The following is a 6037-nucleotide window of genomic DNA, read 5'->3' as shown; positions in this document are numbered from 1 at the left end:
AACCTCTCCCGTGTTGGGCCACACAAGGCTCTGCTATCAAGCCCTCTCGCTCTTGCCCCCTGGGGACCCACAAGGCCCCTGGTCCTCAAGTCAGCCACCTCTGTGTCTTCCTCCATCCGAAAGACCTGCAGAAGCTTCCGAGCCTGGTGACACTTGTTGGGGACCAAGAGCAGCTTGCACAATGATACTCCATCCTACTCCGCCCCAGCCACGCTGCATGACCTCATCTCAGCCCAAAAACAGACATTGGGAACATCCGACCATCCATCCGTTTCCCCCGCTCTTTTAGGCTACCTGCAGTGACCACAGCAGCAGGGGCGGGAGTTGCCTCTCCTCTTCCAGCCTGGAAGAGCATGTATACTACGCCCCTCCTTCCGGGGTTGACTCCCGCCCGCCCCTCGGGGTGGGAAGGGTTCAGGAAACACAGGCCAGCTTATCTTAAGGAAACATGGTCAGGAATCTTTCAAAAACATACCTGTTGCAAGGGGGAAAGAAACCTCCAGGACAACAGTGATTTGCCTCAGCGGGGCAAAGGCCAGGCCTGATGGAAGAGCCCAGCCTTCGCCGAGCGCCGCAGGGAGCCAGCGACTCGCGCCTGCGGTTCCAGTCCCGCCGCGAGCCTGAGGCCTGCGCATGCTCGGTGCTGCGCGGCCCCTCATCGAGAAACGCAGGTAGGCCGCATCCTTCTCGTCGCTGTATTCCCCAGGACCTGTGGTTCCTTATATTGAGTGGCATGACTGCATTCCTGCTCTTGCCGTTGACTCATTCTTTACCCTTGTCAAGTTTCTTTGCATGAGTCGGTTTTTCCCCCTCTCGTTAGAACTGATAATAAAACAGACTTACCTAGCCAGGACAACATAGGGAGACCCTGTCTCTACAAAAAATAAGAAAATAAAATATTAGCTGAGTGTGGCGTCACACGCCTATAGTCCTATCCACTTGGGAGGCAGGAGGATCACTTGAGCCCAGGAGTTCAAGGCCGCAGTGAGCTGTGATGGCGTCACTGCACTCCAGCCTGGACAACAAAACGAGACCCTGTCCCCCAAAACCAAAAACCTCACAAGGCTCTTCCAGGTGTGAGCTAAGATAATGTATTGAATGTCCCTTGGTGAATTCAGAAATGCTGGGGATAAAATATACGGAACTCTCAAATACATCCGGATTATTAGCAGTGTAATGTCTACAAAGAAATACTCGTCGTCTCGTTAGCATTCTTTTATTTAATAGAGTAAAAAAGAGCGAAGATTTTAAAAAATTAAATTCATGGAACTGTTTTTATGTTAAAGGAGGGAAACATGGATTATGAACATTTTTATTCTTCTTGGCCAAGCCCTTGTACAATAAAGTTTGCTAACTACCATTATCTCATTTGCCAGTCATTAATCCAGAGAGATTTATTTAGAATCATTAAAGTTTCTCCCCCCAAAATTAGGTTGAGATTTTATTTGAATTTTGTTAACCCTGACATCTTTATAATATTGAAACTTTTCAGGAAAATGATAGTTTCCTTTGCTTATTCGAGTTGTTATTTTTCTCTGAGTAGATTTTGGAGTTCTCTTCATACAGTCTAGTATACTTTATAAAGATTATTCTTGATAATTTTATAAATTTCTTTTTGGCCTGGACAGTGGCTCACACCTGTAATCCTAGCACTTTGGGAGGCCAAGGCGGGAGGATCACTTGAACTCAGGAGTTCAAGACCAGCGTGGGCAACACAGGGAGACCTCGTCTCTATAATTTTTTCAATTAAAAAAATGTTTTTTTTCTGATTACAAATGAGACTTTTCTCTCCTTCATGGTTTAACTATTTATAGAAGATATATAGTTAAGGGAATGATTTTTGCAAATTCATCCTATAGCTGCCATAATAAAAATACCAAGAGTGATTCTTAAAAGTACACCTGTATCTTATAGTATTTAGCAGTTGCCAAATGGCAGGCACTATGTCGTAGGTTTTAAATGTATTTTCTCAGCAAATTTTCACAATAATCCTATACATTAATAATAGTTATTATCCTAATGTGTAGATGAAAACGCAAGCCCAGTGAGATGACATAATTCATTACTAAACACGAATTAATTCTCTTAGGTTTTCTAGATACACAATCATATCATTTATACAAAATGACAATTTTGTCTCCTCTTCCCAAGGGCTATGTGTTCAATTTTTGTTCTACACTTTACTGAACTGGTCATAATTATATTAAAATGTTAAGTAATCATTCTCACTTAAATACTTCTAAACCCTTTTCCATTCAGTGGATATGTGTATATGATGCGGTAGTCAATAGAAATAATGATCACAATAATCCCTAACACTGACTGTGAATCCAGGCAGTCTAAGTCTGGAATTGATGTTCTCAATTACACAACTAAGTCAAGAGTTACCACACCTTGTTATAGCATGTTTCAGGCCACTCTAGCATGATCCACATGTTTCAAACCTTCTCCACCACCCCCCCTTCAGTTTTCTGGCTTTGTAGCCAAAGTTTGTCTCTAAGTCTAGCCCCTGTTGGGTTGGTGATCCTGTTTACCATGAATCTAATCTGGTACTTTCTTATGACCTGTTTCCAGTAATGGTCCCTTGGCTCTACTCAGTGAACTTAAATAAACCCATCTGTGTCCTCTCTAGACCTCAGAACCCCATCCTATTTAAGTCCAGTTTCCTTTTACCAACAGATCCTGATGAAGTCTCTTTCAACATTCCTTTCAAATATCTTTGAAAACAGAAAATAAGGAATTTCGAGAGTTTTTATTCATCAAAACCCCATAATAGCTATGCCAGCATGGTGGTGCACAGCTGTAGTTCAAGCTACTCTAAGGCTGAGACCAGAGGATCACTTGAACCCGGGAGTTCAAGGCCAGCCTGGGCAAAGTAAAGAGACCTCTTCTCCCCATGTCTCTAAAAAATAAAAATATTGAAAGCCCCAATGTCCAATGTCAGAAAGATCAAGGAGAAAGTGATACTCTTCTACACTACACTTTTAAATTCTTTTTAAAGGGCAATTTGACAACGCATGTCACAAATTTTGCATATTCCTTGACTCAGAAATCTCACTTATTGGCCTCCTTCTCCTCCACCCCTGTCACCACCTCTGTCCTGGAGAAGAAGCCATATTTGGTCTCCCTCAATGGGCAAGACAGAGGCAACGCGGGCACCATGATCCCGGCTCTGCCTTCCGGCAACCCGCAGCTCATTGCTCTCATCCTGGAGCGGCTAAGAACCAGGCCCGTGTGGCAACTTCTGTTGATGCTGCCTGGCCACTGTGGACACCAATCCAGCTTACCAAAACCCGAGGCGGAAAGCCGAGCATTGGATGTCCACACACCTGGATGAGCAGGACTGGAATCTTATGATGCACAAAAGCTTATTGCGAAATGATCAGGGACAGAGTGAGGTTCAGTCAGGGACATTGGAAGCTGGAGTAGACAGGGTTATTTCTCAGGCAGAGGATCCACAATCAAATCACAACCTCAGGCCGCCAATGGAACGAAAAATTCGTGAGATCCTGGGTGCCCAGAAGACAGCGATGTTGCCAGCACCGCCTTTAGAGCCTGCAGACCAGGACCCTCCAGCTCCAGCCCAGGGTGCTTCCTGGGAAAGTGCCCAATCCCTTTTGAAAGCTCTATTTAATTAATTACTGGTGAAGAAGTGACTGGTTACATAAGAGTGCAACTTCAGAATGAAGATAGGCCAAGGTCTCACTGATTTCTATATTTCAGCCTTGGCTATGGGCAGTGTCCAGTTGGAATGGGGAGCAAGTTTGGCAGTGGGGATGTTGACCCAGTTGTCCCCTGTATTGTGCCGCCATTTGGCCAGCCTGTCCAAGGATACGACACCCAGTAGACACTACAGAGAGATAAAGAAACACTGTAGTAACCTGGGATTGTCCTAAAACAGACTTTTATACTTGAACAAGGAGACTCTATGTAGACTTCAGCGTTTGTGCTCTGGAATACACCAAAGCTACAGTGAGAGAACGTAACCAGTCCCAAAGACAATTTCAAAGAACAATAACTATATAAAGGGTAGTTGGGAGTAGGTATTTGACAGTGCTTATTTGATATTGTTTCTCAGAGTTGCAGACTAGAATGTAGAAACCACCAGCATCAGATACCTAGAAAGTTGTTATGACCTTCTTGTTCATGAATCTTCTAGCCAGCTTCCTTTCCCATGTAAGAGGTGACAAAACATGGAACCCTAGAATGTGTGAGGAAGCTTGGACGTTAGTTATAAAGAAAAACATTTGTGGCAGGGCACGGTGGCTCAGGCCTGTGATCCCAGCACTTTCGGAGGCTGAGGTAGGTGGATTGCCTGAGGTCAGGAGTTTGAGACCAGCTGGACAACATGATGAAACTCTGTCTTAACTAAAAATACAAAAATTAGCAGGGTGTTGTGGCATGCGCCTGAAATCCCAGCTACTCAGAGGCTGAGGCAGGAGAATCGCTTGAACTCAGGAGGCAGAGGTTGCAGTGAGCCGAGATCACACCACTGCACTCTAGCCTGGGCGACAGAGCAAGATTCTGTCTCAAAAAGACAAAAGAAAAGCATTTGCAGGCTCTCTGTCTAGTGCCTCTTCCTGTCCTGCAAAGGCTAGTAAGTCTGGGGTGTGTTTAGTTTATTCTCATGCTTGTATTTTTTAAGAAAAGTGAGTGGTAAATAAATGGCTTAAGATTTATAATAAGGGTGGGCTGGGTGGCTCATGCCTATAATCCCAGCACTTTGGGAAGCCAAGGGGGGCGGATAACCTGAGGTCAGGAGCTCGAGACCAGCTTGGCCAACATGGTGAAAACCCGTCTCTACTAAAAATACAAAAATTAGCGGGACATGGTGGCGAACCCCTGTAATCCAAGTACTCAGGAGGCTGAGGCAGGAGAATCGCTTGAACCTGGGAGGCGGAGGCTACAGTGAGCCGAGTTCGTCCCGTTGCACTCCAGCCTGTGCGACAGAGCAAGACTTTGTCTCAAAACAACACCACCACCAAAAAGATTTATAATAAAATCAAATAAAATTTGATAGTCTTTTTAAAAAAATCTCACTCAGAATTTATCCTAAGTAAATCATTATGGATAAGCACAAATATATTTTTACAAAGATGTTTATTTTGATACTACTTATAGAGGTTAAAATTTTGTAGCACTCTAGATGTGCAGCATGGTTTTGTTTGTTTTTTGTTGTTGTTGTTGTTGTTCATTTGTTTGTTTTGAGATGGAGTCTCGCTCTGTGGCCTGGTCTGGAGTGCAGTGGTGCGATCTCAGCTCACTGCAACCTCTGCTTCCCGGGTTCAAGCTATTCTCCAGCCTCAGCTTCCTGAGCAGCTGGGATTGCAGGTGTGCACCACCACATCCAGCTAATTTTTGTATTTTTAGTAGAGGAGGGGTTTCGCCATGTTGGCCAGACTGATTTCAAACTCCTGACCTCAGGTGATTCACCCGCCTCAGTCTCCCAAAGTGCTGGGATTACAGGCATGGACCACCGCTCCCGGCCTGTTTGTTAACTAAATTCTACTACATCCGGAGAAATATTTCACTACATGGAAACGTTTATGATACGCTGTTAGATTAAAAAAGCATATCACAACTCAACATGTAAAGTATAATCCCATTTGTGTTTATATATCTATTATTATCTATATAACTGTTATTTTAAATTTATCTAGCTACCTATTCATGTATATATCTATCGTTATTGAGATCACATAAAACAAAAATAGATAATTCCAATTATTCATTTCTCACTAATGGAATTATTAAGAAATATGCTATAAGGCCGGGCGCGGTGGCTCAAGCCTGTAATCCCAGCACTTTGGGAGGCCGAGACGGGCGGATCACGAGGTCAGGAGATCGAGACCATCCTGGCTAACATGGTGAAACCCCGTCTCTATTAAGAAATACAAAAAACTAGCCGGGCGAGGTGGCGGGCGTCTGTAGTCCCAGCTACTCGGGAGGCTGAGGCCGGAGAATGGCGTGAACCCGGGAGGCGGAGCTTGCAGTGAGCTGAGATCCGGCCACTGCACTCCAGCCCGGGCGACAGAGC

The 6037-nt window shown here is 44.5% G+C and overlaps 1 protein-coding gene across 2 annotated transcripts in view; it reads left to right on the top strand.

Moving 5' to 3' along the window:
• The first annotated feature begins 43 nt into the window (after positions 1 to 43).
• Positions 44 to 6037, top strand: part of TGIF1 (TGFB induced factor homeobox 1) — a 51337-nt gene continuing 45343 nt past the window's right edge. The window contains exon 1 of one of the 2 annotated variants that reach the window (XM_025365522.1): positions 44 to 671. The gene's annotated coding sequence lies outside the window, so the exon portion shown is untranslated. Of the gene's footprint in view, positions 672 to 886; positions 1075 to 6037 lie in introns of those variants that run through there. The other variant, XM_025365524.1, reaches the window with a different exon arrangement.

This window comes from Theropithecus gelada, chromosome 18 (genome assembly GCF_003255815.1).
Source record: "Theropithecus gelada isolate Dixy chromosome 18, Tgel_1.0, whole genome shotgun sequence".
Classification (NCBI taxonomy): domain Eukaryota; kingdom Metazoa; phylum Chordata; class Mammalia; order Primates; family Cercopithecidae; genus Theropithecus; species Theropithecus gelada.
The sequence above is the reverse complement of the archived record's forward strand: the minus strand, read 5'-3'. Positions and strand labels throughout refer to the sequence as shown.